Source organism: Hemiscyllium ocellatum, chromosome 14, assembly GCF_020745735.1.
Source record: "Hemiscyllium ocellatum isolate sHemOce1 chromosome 14, sHemOce1.pat.X.cur, whole genome shotgun sequence".
In the NCBI taxonomy this organism is placed as follows: domain Eukaryota; kingdom Metazoa; phylum Chordata; class Chondrichthyes; order Orectolobiformes; family Hemiscylliidae; genus Hemiscyllium; species Hemiscyllium ocellatum.
This window is the reverse complement of record NC_083414.1, coordinates 20,240,783-20,259,471: the sequence shown is the minus strand read 5'-3', so window position 1 is coordinate 20,259,471 and position 18,689 is coordinate 20,240,783.

Genomic DNA, 18,689 nt, shown 5'->3' with positions numbered 1-18,689 from the left:
TCAGACTCATTTCCTGATGCTTTTCTGAAACAAAAACCTTCATTTCCTCAATGACACAAACGGGCCATGCTCTAGAAATAAGAACATTCTTTTTCTTGCACTCTTTTCCGTGAGGGTTTCATAGAAGCTCCTTGTGTAAAAAAAATCACAGATGAAATAGGGATTATAAAATGTAACTTTCAGCACATGTTACAAATCCCATGGCACAAATAAACTCTGATTCCAAGTTCAGTTTAGTGCCAAAAATAATTCAGCCCAGATCAGATACTTGTCAATATTTAGCTTACCTCCATTTACTCCAGCAATAAAAACATTTATCATCCTTCACAAAACAAATTAGCTTTACCTCATCATAATCCAAGATGAGTAAAAGCTCAACATCCTTTATAATACTAAACAGAAAAGTGTCAGATTGTCTTAAATGCCCACATGGAGGCAAAAGCTCCCTTCACAACACTTCAGAAAGAAAATAGTTCCACAGAGTTAAGAAATTCTTTTCAAATCCTATACAGAGAAAATAAATTACTCAGCATAGTTCACAATATAGTCAAGTGTTTATTGATACACCATACATCAAGACTCCAGTATGAGTGCAGCATGCAAATTCTCATCACACTTCTGATACTAATTCTACCTTGAATTGTTAGTTGCATCTACACTACCAATTAATTATAGAAAGCAAAGATACATACAAGTGACAGCAGAATAAAAACATGGGACCACATTTCAACTCCTTCTGTTGTTCAGTTAGGCAGGTTTAAGATTACAGTTACCTGTGCTTGTTTGTTCTACTAAAGTACTTATACTCTTCTCTCCCCACCTCACATTTATCCAAATTAAACTCCACCTACCACTCCTCAGCCCTTTAGCCCAATTGATCAAGACCCTCCTTGTAATCTTAGGTAACCTTCTTCACAGTCAACTATACCACCAATTTTGGGGTCATCTGCAAACTTACCAGCTATGCGCCCTAAATGCTTATCCAAATCATTTATATAAGTTTATCAGATAAATTAATGATCAATATCAATGGACATTGTGACCTCAATGTTTTTTATAATTCTTCCTTATTGATTTCCCATGCTAGAATTTTGGCAAATTAATTACTGCTGTAATAACAGTTAAATGAAATCTCATATTACGCAATAAATACTAGAAAAGTTCAGTTTTAAGCGACCCAAATTTCCGATGTTCATGGTATCATGGTTATACTGCACTGTTAAGGTCTTATTATCATGGTTTGATTTCCCTTACAAACTTTCCAATCTGTAATTTATGAAGTTAAAGAGTCCAGATCATCATAGACTTGGCTGAGTGAATAACACACAATCCATCATGGTCCTCATGTTGAGAAGACAGTATTGCCTTGGGCCACTCAACACAACAATACTTTAACTCATAATTTGCTGGTCCCATGAACAGCTCAGCATAATGAGGTATTTGAGTAGTTTGAACTATTGTTCTCATATTCTGGATTAGTGGTGCTGGACGAGCACAACAGTTCAGGCAGCATCCAAAGTGCAGCGAAATCAACGTTTCGGGCAAAAGCCTGATGAAGGGCTTTTGCCCAAAACGTCGATTTTGCTGAACTTTGGATGCTGCCTGAACTGCTGTGCTCTTCCAGCACCACTAATCCAGAATCTGGTTTCCAGCATCTGCAGTCATTGTTTTTACCCTTTTGTTCTCATAATCTACTGTCTTCAGCATTCTCCTCAGACGAGAGCATGGACGGGTTGGACCGAAGGGTCTGTTTCCTTGCTGTAGAACTGTAAGACTCTATAACTCTATAACTGTCCGCTGGGCAATTAGGGATGGGCAATAAAATTTGATTTAGCTAACAGTGCCCACATCCCATGATTTTTTTTTTAAATGTAGCCCATTGAGAAATCTTGAAAATAAATGCCAAAATTAAAAATTGACTAATTCAACTTCCATTGTGTTTTTCTTTTAAAACAAAAGACATACCTGGCGAAGGTATCCATCAGAAGGGAATTATTTCGAAGTCATCTGAAGGATATGATTGAGAAAATGAACAGACAATTTAATCAGTGAAAATAATTTCTGGATAACATAAGCATAGTGGTGTGGATATTGGATATCTGAAATAAAACTAGAAAGGACGGGAGGAACTCAGCAAATTTGGCAACATCTGTGGAAAAAGAAACAGAGTTAATGTTTTGAGTCTAATCTGATTCTTTTGCGGAACCGAAAGAGTACAGGGTGTAACTTCAGACATGAGCCACCACCTTTTAAATTAAAGTTGGATGTGTCAATTTAAGTCAAAGCTGAATTCATAGAATTTAACTCAAGGAAAATATTGTTTCTTCCAGCATCACCATTTCGTCTCTCCATAGTCAATAGGGAAGAAACAAAGAAATGCAAGAGAAGGAAAACACGAAGGAATTGGAGACAAACAGCATCCAGTAAACAGAGCAGCAGGTGATTCTTCCCTGTTCTGCTAGCATAGGGAGAGGGAGAAAAAAATTAACCAGCACAAAAGTAGAGCAACGATTGGTTAAAAGGGAAAATGAGACGAGACAAGGAAACAGAGTGCGAGTAGAGATGAGAATAGAAGGGAGAACAATGGGCAGAAAGTAGAGGAGAGAGGAGGAAGGGAAAAAAGATAAAACGAGCAAGGGAGGGCAAAAAGAGAGAGAATGAGACAAGAGTGGGAACAATAAACTGGATCTTTGCAGCTTATAACATCAAAAATCATTTTATATATAAATAAAATCTTTGAAGGAAAATGAATGTTGAATCAAAGAAGTGATGATGTGGAGGTGCCAGTGTGGCACTGGGGTGTACAAAGTTAAAAATCACACAACACCAGATTATAGTCTAACAGGTTTATTTGGAAGCACTAGCTTTCGGAATGCTGCTCCTTCATCAGTGGCTATGCAGTACAAGATCGTAAGACACAGAATTTATTGCAAATGTTTAGAGTGTGATGCAATTGAAATGATATATCGAAAAATACCTAGATTGTTTGTTAAGTCTCTCATCTTTTAGAATGACCACGTTGGTTTCAGTTCTTTCATATATAAATCCCAGAACTTTTTTAAAATTACATTCTCAAGTGAACTTTTAACAGTAGGTACCATGTCAACTCAGATAATGCATTGAAGGGGTGAGGTTAAAGTCTGTCCGTCAGTGCCCCAATGTTCAAAGTGCTTCTATTTCTATAAAAATGGATTTACAGAATCTTACATGGATTAATGCAGTTTTTCATCAAAAAAAATATAATTCTGCAAGTACAAATACACCCCACAAACCTATATGTGTATGTGAGCGAGAGAGAGAGAAAGAGAGAGGGTGTGTGAGAATGTGTGTGTATGTGAATGTGTGAGTGTAAAGGGGTATAAGTCTGTGAGAGGGTGGGTGTGTGGGGATGTGTGTGTGTGTGTGTGTATGTGTGTGTATGAGAGAGATAGACAACGTTGGCCGAGCCACATGAATATCTGCCGTGTACATGGTAGGTGGTGTCCCCATGTGTAATGGTTGTATCTGTGTCGAGACTCTGACATGTCTTGCAGTGTCAGTCATGACAGGGTTGTATGGTGTTGTACTGAAGGCCGGGCAATTTGTTGCGAACAAAGATCTGTTTGAGGTTTGGTGGTTGTTTAAAGGCAAAAAGCACAGGCATGGGGAAGATCTTGGCGAGGTGCTCATCCGCATTGATAATGTGTTGCAGGCTGCGAAATCAAAGAAGGAAAGACTTAGAGTCTTGGTCAAAGTTCAAGTAAGAATTTAAAGAAAAACAAGGCAATAGAGGGTCAAGTGGGTTCAGGAGGAGAATCTAGTGAATGGAATCTGGATGACAGAAGACATGGATACCAATGGAGAGGCAAAGGGAGGAGGGATTACAAAGGACCACAATCAGAGGAGTAGAAAATATGAACAAGGAAGTTTGTCAAACTGAAGCAGATTAAAGACATAGTGAGGAGTGAAGCCATGGAGAGATGAAGAAAGATGAGAATAGTAAATGTGAGGCAACGGGGGAACTAGGAGCCCCTGTAGTCTCGTGAGTACAGGTACAATAGTTGAGCAGGATCTACTGTGAGATAAGATACAGGTGCCACCATTTTGGATGAGCTAGAGTATAGAGAATGGCAGTTGGATAGCTGGTAAGGAAAGCACCAAATTAATTAATTTTGGAGAGCACAAGAGGATTAATTAGGGTTTTAGTGGAGAATGAAATAAGTAAGGGTCATTGTGAAAGTGACTAAGCCAAAACAAAAAAAATTGTGTTTTATCACTTTAAGGTAATGAACTGTCCCAAGACTCTAAAAGCAGCAATACAAATCAAAACCTGACACTGAACCAAATAAAGAGACATTAATACAGATGACAAAAAGCTTTGTCAAAGAGTTAGGTTTCAAGTAGTGTATCAGAGGTTTAGAGAAGGAATACCAGACAGAGGGCCTCAGCAGCTGAAGGCACAGTCTTTCAAAATAGTGAAGGTTAACTTGTCCAAAACCAAGATCTTCAATCTTCGTACTGTTTCTTCAGTGAGACTCATGGCTCATCCATGTCTACCTATTAGACTGGCCAGCAAGAGTGTGATGCTGGTAGAGCACAGCAGGTCTGGCAACATCTGTGGGGAGAAATCAGAGTCAAGGTTTCGGATCTGGGTGACCCTTCCTCAGAATAGTTTTTGTTTTTGTTACTGGATTAATAGACTGGCAAGAATATCAAGATAGAGTGGTATTTTCCTGCTCCTTAGATGCTGCCTGACCTGCTGTGCTTTTCCAGCACCACACTCTTGATTCTAATCTCCGGCATCTGCGGTATTCACTTTCGTCTATTAGACTAGCAGCCCGACAATATATTGAAAGTGGAGGAAGTCACAACAGTTGATGGGGAATTCAGTGTCATTGAAAATGTGAAATTTTGGTCCATGGCTTTGGATTCTGTCACCTAGTGACAAGATGCAAATGTGGAAGAGAAGGGGTAATGGGAGTGGATCTTTAGTGGACTCCAGAGGTGCACAGAGAAGATCTTTCTTATAATTCTTTAGATAAGATCAAATAGATAACACTGGAACTAAGGAATCAGTACAATGAAGCAGGGGAGCATTGGCATTTGGATAAGCAGCATAAGATCAGTTGTGTTGATTGTTGGAAGGGTCCAAAAGGATGACGTGATAGTGCATTGTTTTAACCATCAGATAGAAAGAAATAACAAAATAAGGAAGAAAAAATGTGAGAAGACTGAACTGAAAGTTATTGGAAAAGAAAAAAAGACAAAGTTAGAATCATACATAATTCAATACAATACAGCACAAGAACAGGCCTTTAGGCCCATCAAGCCTTAACTGATTCCCAGTGCTCATTTAGACCCGCTACTTATTGCCTATGCGGAGTTCTATCCCTCTGTCCATTTCCCATTCACATGTCTATTAAGATACGCCTTAAACATTGCTAATGTTCCTGCTTCCACCATGTCCATTAGCAATGAGGTCCAGGTATCCACCACTCACTGTGCGAAAACATTTTCCCCGCACCTCTCCCCTAAACTTTCACCCTCTCACCTTGAACCTGTGCCCTCTTGTAGTTGACCTTTCCACCCTAGGAAAAAGCCTCTGACTACCCACTCTATCTATGCTTTTCACAATATTGTAGACCCCTATCAGCTTGCTTCTCAGCCTTCATTTTTCCAGTGAAAACAATTCGAATTTATCCAATCTCTTCTCATAACTAAAATTTTCCAGACCAGGTAACATCATGGCAAACCTTAGTGGTCTACAGCATGAAAATAGGCCTTTTGGCCCAACTTGCCTATGCCATCCAGATTTCACAACTAAACAACCTTTCTGCAGCCTCTGCAAAACATCCACGTCCTTCTGGTATAGAAAGAAAACATGGCAGCAAAATGAAGGGAATAGGTAGATGGAATGAATACAGATCTCATTGGGAAGAATTACAGAATTGAGTGTGTGTAAAGTGATGGATGGGCTACAAATGAATAATTTCCTCCATTCTTGAGGATCTTAAATTCTATTTAAGGATGATCCCCTAAAGATCAATTCAAAATAAAGACAATGAATTTTGAATGCTGAGGTAATCTCTCCGAGTTACATTTGGAAAACACTGAAAGAAAGTAAAATTGTAGTTTATGTATAAATATTCGTACAGAACCTGGGGTATTTTTTTGTAATAAGGCATTCTGGCAATAATATACAGTTAGAATTAGACTTCCTTCCACTTCCCTGTGTAGTTATGTGACCCATGCCAGGGAGAAACAGAAGACCTTGCCCGGAATGATGGAAAACCAGTAAAGCAACTGACATAGTCAGCACAATAGCATGGCCTTGGAAGCAAACTTTCTGCTCTGGACCACATTATATAAACGACAGATTTTTCTCATCAAACCATCCAAAACCTGAATTCCACTCTGAGGCCAATTGGCATGGTCGATTTGTTTTCCATTTTCAAAACGAATTCTGTTTTCTACTTTTTTTGTGACAACGTTAAATTAGATTTTAGAAAATAATTAGCTCTATAAAAACAATTATGTAGGACATTTGGATATTCTCTCAAAATTAATAAAAATAATATAGGGGAATAATTGAGTGCAGAGGCAGAGATGATTGAGTTAAATGCTGTTTCGCTTGATGAGTGGTTCTGAAGGTTCAGTTCTCACTCTAGACTCTGGAGGATATGAACTGGTATAAACTTCACCTGGAAATCACACAAGCTGTTCCTATTTCCTTTGAGTTTCATTTCTGCAACAGCTGTTGCCTCAAGGAGAAATTAGTGCACCTTCAATCAGAGGAATTCAGTAAATCTCACATCCTGACTCCAGAATGAGAATGGACTTCAACACCAGGTTTAAAGGGTAGTGTGTTCTTACAGAATGCTGGTCGACAAATCAGCACCTCAATGTTAGAATCCTATATCCCTTCACATGTGCCTCCCAACTGTAAAAACAAGATTGTGCACTTACATTTACACCTATAAAGGTTTATGCTAAGTGCAAAGCCAAAGTAATGTTTGTCTTGCTGCTAAATATGCAAGGTTACGTTTTCTAATTTCATATTCCCAAGACAGAACCACACTGGTCACAAGCACATATCATGGAACTGCATGTGACAGCTGCCAGCCACTTCCCTGTTATTCATCAGAGAGAAAGTCAGAGTCTGTGTGGAAGCAATTTCTCAATCTCTGCTTCCAATCAAATGCCAAGAACCACAATCTGAAAAGCTGTCTGTGACAATAACCAATGTGTAAACCTGAATGAAGCACAGTTTGTACTGTCTGTTGTGAGAAGATTTATGTTTATATTTGTCCCTTTCTTAAACATACATTTCATAAACATACATGAACCACAACATGACGTGTCCAAGTGAATGCGCCATGCATAGTTGCATACCTCCAATCTGTAGAAACTCAACTCTTTTCTTTATAGCAACTAAACATGAGGCAGCACTAAAGATATTCCAATGGAATTCAGAATGTAACCCATATTGAACCCGTTAAGCACGGGAGACAGTGAGTGGAGACTTACTGAAATATCTCTCAAGTGCCGGGGACCTGTGTTCAATTCCAGCCTTGGGCAACTGTCTGTGTGCACATTCTGCCTGTGTTCTCTTGGTGCTCCGGTTTCCTCCCACAATCCAAACATATGCAGGTTAGGTGGATTGGCCATGCTATATTGCCTATGGTGTCCAGAGATGTGCAGGCTAGATGGATTAACCTTGGGAAATCCCAGATTATAGAGAGAGATTAGGGATGGGTGGGTCTGGGTGGGATGTTCTTTGGAGGGTCAGTGTGGATTCAATGGGCTAAATGGCCTGCTTCCACACTATAGGGATTCTACGATTCTATTATTCTAGTGTGGTCTTGCCTGCCTGCTATGGACTCTTGAGGGGTCCTTGCTGTCTCTTGCCAAACAATATGTCAGTCAGGCAGTAACAAAGCAAACACCAGGCTTTCTCCTGGATCAGGAGCCTGGCTCAGAGTTCTCACTGTTGAGACCTGCTGTCCAATCAGAAGCTCCAGTGCTCAAACAGAAAAAGAGCACCTACAGGAGTCCTGGGGTCATGGAGGCAGCCAAGTCACGAGTAGGTAATGTGAGGATGCAGGGAGGAGGGTTTCCTGGCTCATGGGTCCCAGGCAAACTGGAACAAGAGGTTTGGCTCTCAGAGGGCTCTGCTCTCCCCAGGCAAGACATTGAGTGTTTTTGATCTAAGGACCTTCCAAATCACCCAAGATGGCAGACTAGCAGCAGACCCATCTGAAGCAGGGTCAATCCCCGTGGCTTAGTCATGAGTGACTATATGGCAAGGTCAACCAACCATGACCCTTCTCGCCCAAAGCTTCATTCAGGCAGCAACAGGAAAATGGCAGTGTTCTGGAACACCATCCTATTGCATTAAATGCCCTTTTTGCTTCTGGGTTTGCTACCAGCAAGTGCAGGGGATTCCACCCAATGTGTGCCATTCCACGGCAATGGATTGTGTGATCATCATCTCAGAGGATAAGCAGAAAACTGAGAGACGAGTTAAATTCATAAGGTAGCAAAGTTAGAACAATCAAGAGTTTCAATTAGATAGAACAGAGGAAAGAGGAAGGCTGGTTTCCTTCTTGTTTGGTGCCTGTTACATGTGCTAAGTGGGGGATTTGACTGAAATTGAACAAGATGGAAATAACCAGAGGCAAGGAGGCAAATACTTAGAAGAACTCTGAGAGATAAACCAGGCAACTAAATACATGTTCTTTATTGCATTCAGGAATACTGCAAATTTAAAAAAGAGGAACTAGAAGCATAAATCATGTGGGACATGATATGGTAACAATTACAGAGACCTCATTGTGGCATGTGGGGAAGATTAGAAGAAAGATATACATAAATATTTTAGTTTCTTTTTCAAAGCGGGAACTTATAATAGGAAGGAATTACTGTATTCATAAAAGGCACCACCACTAGAGCACAAAGGAAGGATCTGAATGAGTGTAATCAGTATACAGAATCACGATAAGCACAGCTCAGGAACAGGAAAGGATGGAGAACACTGGAGGGAATATTTTATACACCTTCTGACTATGATGACTGAATGATGGAATGTATCTCTAATCAGTTCTGAAAGGCAAGTAAGAAGAAAATGCAGTAAAGCAAGATGTTCACTTGCATATAGATTAGGAGAGGAAGTGGAAAAAGAAATAGATTAAATGTGTGCTTTTAACTCAACAGCATAGATGATAATACTTGATTTAGTTCTGAATGATCAGTATATTAATGAGTGATTTGTTAGAAAGGGAATATCTTGGAAACTTGGAGGAGCAACAAGCACTTATCTTGGGAACAGTGAATTAATCAGTTAGGGTTAGTGTCACAGACCTTTAATTCTAAACATTGCTGAAAGGAATTTGTACAAACATTGTTTTTTTTTAAAGGTCCGGGGACATGGAGACAGCCAGATTCTGCTGCATCTCTATGGCAACACCCTGACCAATCAGAATGTGTCTGCCTATTCTGAGAATTAAGATTGACTGTTACCTGTTCTTGCTGGACTGATGTGAGATTAGTGGTCCAACCAATTAGGACCCTCCTCTTGTTTTGGATAAAATAATGTCCTCCAGGTTATAGTCCAACAGATTTAATTGGAAGCACTAGCTTTTTTGCTCCTCAAAATAAGCACTACCACAATTAGGCGGTAGTGTGGGGAAGGGAAAAAAAAAGGGGATTTAGAATCTCTTCAGTTCTGGGGACTGACTCCAACAAAGAAAAAAATATATAACCAGGAGGTTGAAATCTTCTCAATTGAGGAGAAGGAAAAAAAAGATAACCAGGAGATTAAAATCTTCTCAAAAAAAAAGTAAAAAAAAGATAAAATAATGTCCTTTTGGTCAAAGTTTCTTGGGTCTTAGTTCTGATGGGTGCAAGATGGACAGTTTCAACTTCTAGTCTGCTTTTAACAATGTTTAAATTCTGCACTATTACGTCATTATGAAGTTAATTGTATTTCCCTCTCCAAACCTGCTGCTTGACCTACTGAATATTCTCAGTGTTTTCTATTTAGTTTTTAGATTTCTGGCATTTCTGGTATTTTACCTTTTGTGATCTTAATATAATTGGATTCATAGTCCAATAATGGAATCTGGCTAGTGAGTAACAAAACAAATATATATTTCTGAAATCCATCATACTTAGCTTTAACTTATTATGGTGATAGTCAATGAATGTGACCAGAGCCAGTATTAAACAAACAAAAGTAAGGACAGGGAAAAATGGAAAGAATGAAGATGGGATTGATTATAGACAATGGCAAAGGAGACCAAAGAAATAATAAGGGCTTTGACAAAACCATGAGCAATAGAAATGCTTCTCTGTTACACAAAAATCAAGAAAAGGAGTGGTTCAATTTTTTTTAAAAATTCAATTGCAGGATGTGGGCATCTTAGGAACATAGAAACTAGAAACAGTAATAGAGCATTCCTGCTCCACCATTCCATTAGATCATGCTGATATTTTACCTTAATGCCATTTTTCCACACTGTCATTATAGGACGTTGAATAAGAGTCAATCACATTGCCCCTGAAGTCACATTTTTGGGACAACTGAGTATTTTCATGATCATGTTCATTAATACCAACTTTTTATTCTAGGTTACTTTATTAATCAAATTTCAAATTCCCAACTTGCTTCCAGAGAGATTTGAACTACAGATTGTTAGTCTGGATTACTAGTTCAAGAAAATAGCCACTGAGCAAAGCTAATACTGAAAACAAATAGTGCCGCGACTAAAAAAGAAAGCGGGATGCAACTGAATGGGAGTTCCTTAGGATAATGTCCTTAGCAGGTCTTGTGATGGGGAGGGTGAGAAACGGGGGTACATGAAGGTCTAATTACAGAGCTCTGCTGTGCATGGTTTGGGGTCATTTTGTGTACAGGCTCAGAGCTGTTGTATTTGGGTTCAGGTGATGTTGCTATGCTTAAGTTGAGGGGGTTGGTGTTTCTCTGCTTGAATGGGGGAGCAGGGCCATTGTGGCTGGGTCAGCGGGCGGGGGGGCGTGGCAAGGGGGTGGGAGGTGTGTTTCGGTCAGGGGAGTTGGTAGGGCCTGTTGTCATGGGTTGGGTGGAGCAGCATATTCCCTGTAATTGCTGTCACTGACACAATCCCACGACAACCATTTTTAGCTGCTTCAATGACCTTCCTTGTTTTGTAAGGTCAAATGTGAAGATGCTCACTAATGACTACATAATACCCAGTACAATTCAGATCTGTTTTGGAAGCATGCAGCAAGACCAGGAGAACATTTGGGCTTAGACTGATAAAGGGCAAGTAGTACTCGAGTCATACATCTGCTTGGCAATTACAATCTCCAACAAGACAGAATCTAATCTTCTCCGCTTGTTCTATGGCATTACTATTACTGAACATCCTACAGTCAACAACCTGGGATTTACCATTGACCATGGAAATGGAACAGCGCTATAAGTGTTATGGTTAGAGGTTGAGAATTCTGCAGTGAATAACTCAGCTCCTGGCTTTCCACTGTCTACAAGGCAGAAATCAGCTGTGAATTGGAAAGCAGTCCAGTTGTGTGGATGAGTACATCTCCAATAGCTGCAACATTGTCTAGGATAAAGCAACCCATTTGAGTGACACCCCACCTGCCACCCCAAACATTCATTTTTTTCCTCACTGGTTTACAGTGGTAGTAGAGTGGAGTCTCTACAGGATGCATTGCAGCAATCTCCAGGGTTCCTTCAATAACAACTTTCAAGGCCACTATCTCTCCCACCCAGAGGAGCAATTACAGTAGATATATGGAAATACTATGACATGCAAGTTCCTTTCCAAACCAAACAACATCCAGACTTGAAAGTATGTTGTAGTTCCTTTGCTATCACAGGGTCAAATTAAAGGAACATCTTATCGCACAACACTGGGTCTACTACGTCAAATGCACTGCAGTGGTTCAAGAAGACAGCTTACCATCATCTTCTGATGGCTAATTAAGGACGAGCAATAAATATCGGTCATAGCCAGCAATATCAACATCTCAAAAATGAAAAAAATAAAAAGCTCCCTATATTATCTTACATTGACTTTTCAAAAAAAGGATTTTATTATACTTCACATAAGATCATCTATCTAAATGAGGCCCCATGGTATCGCAGGTAATATTGGAGTTCCAGACAACAAATTGGTGAGATTGTCTGCAGAACAGGTTATGTACAAATGGTCTGCTCTTACTAGGTCAAAAGACTCAGTCCCTGTTTACATACCAACACTCCAGATATGACTCCCACGATCCTCAGGAGACCTATGGCCTCCTTGTTGGGTACCAGAGCTTATGAAGCCTGGCCTCCTACCTCTGTGTGCCTGGAACTTGCTTGATAGGGATATTATGAGGGCACTAGCCAAGAAGACCTGACTGCCAGGAGGCAGGAAGGCAGTATTGGGAGGAAACAGCAAAAATGCTTGATTCTAAAAAAAATTATATTCCTTCAATGCCCTTCAGCACCACAGATCAACGAATCACAAAGACAGTTCAGGAGCAACTCCACAACCCTTTCTCCACAATGTTTTATAAATTTGTATGTAACTAACTTTGCCTGTTTGGATAACTTGGAACTTGTTAAAAATGGTCCTTTTTAGGTCCTGATTCCAGAATTCCCAATCCTACACCAGGGATTTACAGATTTCAGGAGTGTTGGTTTAAATGTATGGGATGGTTTGAGCCATGAGCCTCATAATGTACTCTTGGCAGATGGCACAGGAAACCATTATTCTCTGGAAACATCTGAGCCCCTGCTTGACTAACAGCTATGACTGTTTGATCTCTGCGATCAGTTTCACAAATGATATTTATACAATGTTAAATGGCTTGAAATACTTTGCAGTCTTAGCAAGTGACTTTAAAAGGCTGAATGATTGACACTATTATTGACCCCAATAAAGGTAATTTTGTCAGTATAATGGAAATTTTTCAATGAACTACTTTTTAAAGCTTTTGTTTTTACACGTGCAAGTTTCACTATAGGTTTTATTAATTGTATATAGTGTGCGATGGGTGGTAGACATCAAAGATCCATAAGGTGGCATGGAATGCACGTGGAGTCGGGGGTGTGGATGGAGTAGTATAGACCATCATGGGGATACGAGCGGCCATAGGTAGGTAGAAGTAGGACATGTATGCATGACACATAGATTTCAGGGAGTGTGGCAATTGGAAGGACTTCCTATCTTTATTGTTACTGTGACAAAGTCCCACAGTTCCAAAGCAGGCCTGTAAAGCAGCCTGGCTTGGCATGCAGTCACCCCTGTAGTTGGCCCTGAGCTTTTTCAGGCTTAGTTGGGTTCAACAGCAGCCCAGCATTGCCTTTCAGCAATGAATCATAGAATCTCTACAGCGTGGAAACAGGCCATTTGGCCCAACAAGTCAACACCCACCCTCCGAAGAGTATCCCACCTAGACCCATTTCCCGAACCTATTACTTGACATTTCCCCAACTAATGCACCTAACCTACACATCCCTGAACACCACGGGCAATTTAGCATGGCCAATTCACCTAACATGCACATCTTTGGACTGTCGGAGGAAACCGGAGCACCTGGAGGAAACCCACACAGACACAAGGAGAATGGGCAAACTCCACACAGGCAGTTGCCCGAGGCTGAAATGGAACACAGTTTCTTGGCACTGTGAGGCAGCAATGCTAACCAGTGCTAACCCCCACAAAGATCCCATTTATTGCAAGAGTTTTCTCCAGGGGCTGAGTCAGAAAATTTCCTAGTTCCTATTATTCGCCTTGAGAATGAAAATTTGGCCTTTCCTTTAAATTTTTGGATTATGTACCCTTGTTCTGAAATTACCCTCAGTTATAACGTAGTGGTGTTTTCCATTCGGTGCTGTGAAAGTCTGTTATTAATATAAGAGGCCAACTAGGCAACAAGAAATACTTTAAAGGGACATCATCTTTAGGAAAGTTCTTGCATTTTTAAAAAGACTTTATTCATTCCATGATAGTTTAAATCCTTTTTAAATTTGTTATTCACTTATTTTTATTTGACGTCTTTGTAATAAAAATGACATAGGTCTCTAGTTCCCGTTCTCCTCTTTCAAGGCTGACTCCCCACATTCTTTTTCCATGAAAACAGTGTCCCTTTGAACAGATGAAAGTAGGCCTCCCAACCTTTTATTTTCCTGAACAACAAAGTAGCTATGTTCTATTTTATTGTTATACAGTTTGGTATAACGTAGTTGGAGAAATTGTGCCTGAGGTGTCCAGGGTCTCCTCAGACGCAGTATGCCCTCAGAGAGCTGCAATGTACCCATCCTTTCATTTTATTCTTTTCCCCACAAAGTTGTCTGGGCTTCCTACGACAATGAGTTTTTCAACTTTCAATTGCTGGTGATGTTAAATACTCAAGAGGCCTGAGACTTTTTATTAATTCTAGGTGTTCCAGTAACTAGAAACTGGAATATTTTGCTCTGAGCCAATATGTTCTGTTCTATTTAATGAAGATTGACACAGTAGTGATGTGCTCTGAAACATTTCTGAACTGAAACAACAGTAAATGGAGATCTTGGAATTACAGCCTGCAGGATTTGTGACTTCCTTTTGGAACTTTACAGGAAGTAAAGATGCACTTGCGTCATTATATAACCAAGTATATGACATTTCATTAACTCATTTTCTTAATTTGAAGCCATCTTTTGAAACAAAATAATCGTTGGACTGAAATGTTCTTTCCCACCGAGTAATTTTTGGTTTTGTGCAACAGTGGTAGCATCCCTGTCTCTTAACCAAACGTTCAGGGTTGAGTCCCACGCTAGGATGACTAAGGAATCAATGTTCTGAAAACATTTCTATATAGTCAAACAGATAAATCCTTTGAAAGGTAGTTGATAAATGAAGGAGAGATTCCTGGTCAGACATGTGATGGAAATAAATTGGACCCTCGACCATAACTCCAGGTTGCGATTATATATGTTTTAAAAATATCATTCATACAACACTAGATTAGATTAGATTACTTACAGTGTGGAAATAGGCCCTTCGGCCCAACAAATCCACACCGACCCGCTGAAGCGTAACCCACCCAGACCCATTCCCCTACATCTAACACTATGGGCAATTTAGCATGGCCAATTCACCTAACCTGCACACTTTTGGACTCTGGGAGGAAACCGGAGCACCTGGAGGAAACCCACGCAGACACGGGGAGAATATGCAAGCGACACAGAGAGTCGCCTGAGGCAGGAAATGAACCCAGGTCTCTGGCGCTGTGAGGCAGCAGTGCTAACCACTGTGCCACCGTGCCACCCACTAATGTTGCTGACTGAGCCTGCACTTATTGCACATTCTTAATTGTCCTTAATCTGAGTGGTTTGCTCGGGGCAGTTCAGAGGGTAGTTAAGAGTCAATCACATTGCTGTAGGTCTGGGTCACATCTAAGACAGACCAGCTAAAAATGACAGAATTCCACCCCTAAAGGACATTAGTGATCCAGGTGAGATTTTAGGATATTTAACAATGGGTTACAAGGATTTGTTTTATTCTTTCATGGAATGAGGGCAGCACTGGCTAGGGCAGCATTTATTGCCCATCCTAGAGGAAAGTCCCAGACATTTATGGAATTCAAATTTTATAATCTGTCATGGTGAGATTTGAACTGGCGACTCCAGAACATAAGCCCAAGTTTCTGAATTTCTAGTGCACCAACATTACCACTTTGCCATCACCCCAAAGTACATGTAAAAGCATATGTTCCCACATCAACTCAGACTCTTTGCCAGTCCACTTTGCGGGATGATGGGCGTTGAACAGATTAATGCTGTCATCATGAAGATCCATCCCTGTTCTGACAGGGCTAGATTCAAGACTGCTAGACTTACCCAACCCGTGGTAGAGATTGTGCCACTGTGAGTATGACTTGCCTTTGGGCAATGAACTCACAAAGTAATAGTAACAGTTCTTGTGCATTTTCTGCCTGGCAGATAAATTTGTCTCTGTGAGTATAATTCATAGAAGGTTAATGGGCAGCTATTTTGCTGTCAGCCTGACCCCGCCTCCCCACCAGCTGTCTGCCCACTGCTAAACAGCAGCAACACACCTGAAGCACAGCTCTCAATTCTCTGGAATTAGCAAGAAAGCCTGTGCCTTGCCTCAGTGCAGGCCACTGGGCCCTAATGCTCGCATTCTGTGTAGAAAATTCAGAGAAGACGCAAATGGGAATTGGCCGCCAGAACATTCCAGTTGAAGTGAAATAATTTGAGTGAATGGAGAAGGAATTAAGGGCTACGGGGAGAATGCGGGTAAGTGGAGTTGAAATGCCCATCAGCCATGATTGAATGGTGGAGTGGACTCGATGGGCCGAATGGCCTTACTTCCACTCCTATGTCTTATGGTCTTAAGAGCAGTCTCTAGCTCTCTCTGAGGCCTTCGTGGATCCATTTGTCATCATGGACCCGCAGCCATGTTTTCTTGAGTATTCAACAAGTTAATAACCTGAGCAATGAGATGGATGACTGGGAACACCCCATCCCATCTGATTAACAGTACCGACCCCCACTCATAAAGTCATAGAAATGTACAGCATGGAAACAGACCCTTCAGTGCAACCCGTCCATACCAACCAGATATCCCAACCCAATCTAGTCCCATCTGCCAGCACCAGGCCCATATCCCTCCAAACCCTTCCTATTCATATACCCATGCAAATCCTCCCGATCATTCCAAGAAAATACTTGGTATAATGATGACACTCAGACATCTCTGCTGACCTTTACTCTTGGATAATTAGATATTCTCAGCAATCAAAGGTTGGGAAGGCCCATTACATAAAGCAAAAATGTTAAACGTTTATTCACTGGCCACTTCTATCAGATGTTGAGGAGACTACCCAGAGGTCCTTAATGGGACCACTGATAGTATTTCAGAAAATAGCTAAGGAAGTTTTTAATACTGTTTCTGCAGCCCAAAAATAAAATCTTCAGTTCACTACCAAAGTATTCAAGGCTCTGACCCCAACATTACATCATTCCATCTACTAGCCTGCTCACTCTAATCTAGCAGCAAATGTAGTATCTGAACCAATCAATTCCCTTCACTCATCCCCTCCTCTCCCAGAAAGGGTCATCTCTGGGGCTCATTTGTCACTTGCAGTTCATCCGAGGTGTGGTGATAAAGTTTGGTCAGACAGTCATTCAAGCTTCACACCAGAAACAAACAACAGGGACATTAATTTTTTTCCATTTGGGGAAAGCCTTCAAAATCAGCCTTAAACTCTGGTGCAGCTTGACCACTGTACTGTCACTTCCAGGAGAGGAGGGGGTGAATCAGCTCTCCTCTTTTCAATCTCCTCAGTCAGCTGCAAAAAAGAGCTTTAAATTCTTTTTTTAGCATGCAGCTATTCATCTCTCCAATTAAAATGTTACCTAGATTTTTCTGTAGCAGCATGGAGCCAATTGCAAATATTTCTTGAGTGAAAGAAAACGTGAGTGTATTACCGCATAACACTGAGAAAAGTAATAAAAATACAACATCAAATACACACACGTGCGCACACACACAGAGAAACACAAATTTAGAATTGAATATTGTTCAACACAAAAGAAAGATGAAAGGCTTCAAGTCTTTAGGGCCTTTTTGAGGTGTTAGATTTTAATGTGGGAAAATAGTTGTTCAGCAGTGCTCTGGATCAAGGGCAGCCATGAATTTTGCAAATCTCTTTGACTTCTTGATGTTTGAATGTATCATTTGTTTTGTCACTGGTTGTGTCTCTGCTATAACAAGGCAATGGGAGAACTTTACACGGTTGCTCTCATAAATCCATCTCCTTAGCTGTGCCAAAGCAGTTGCCTGAAATACAGCTCATTCTTGTGTACCTAAGCCTGATATCATTATCTCCAAACTGGATGATTGATGCAATTTTAGTTATCGCTAGTTTGTGAACTTCTGCACTGTTTTAAAGACTCCATCTTAAAAACATACACTGATAAAACTAGTGGAGTTCCTCAGGGGCCAGTGTTAGGACCACAACTATTCACATTATGCATTAATGACCTAGATGAAGGAACTGAGACCAATGTTATTAAGTTTGCAGATGACACAAAGGTAGGTGAAGGGACAGGTAGTGTTGAGAAAGCAGGGAGACTGTAGAAGGATATGGACAAGCCAGAAAAGTGGGGAACGAAGTGGCAAATGGAATACAAAGTGAAATGTGTGAGGTTATGCACTTTGTTAGAAATAATAAACACCTAGGCTATTTTCTAAATGGGAAAGACTTCAGAAATCTGATGCACAAAGGCACTTAGAAGTCCTGATTCAGGATCCTATTAAGGTTAACGTATAGGTTCAGTTGGCACTTAGAAAGATAAATGTAATGTTAGCATTAATTTCAAGAGGGCTAAAATACAAGAGTAGAGGTGTACTGCTGAGGCTGTATAAGGCTCCGGTCACACCCCATATGGAATATTGTGAGCAGTTTTGGGCCCCTTATCTAAGGAAGGATGGATAACCAGAGGAAGTTCACAAGAATGAAGCTTTGTCATATCAGGGGCAGTTGAGGACTCTGGGTCTGTTCTCCATGGAGTTGATCAAATAAATCAGCCCTCCATCAACTCTTGAAGATTTATTGTCGATTGTTGTTCAATTGCTGCTATTTAGTCACAGATAATTTGTTTGTTCTGTTAGCCCAATGCCACAGTTGATGTCGATGACAAATTAACA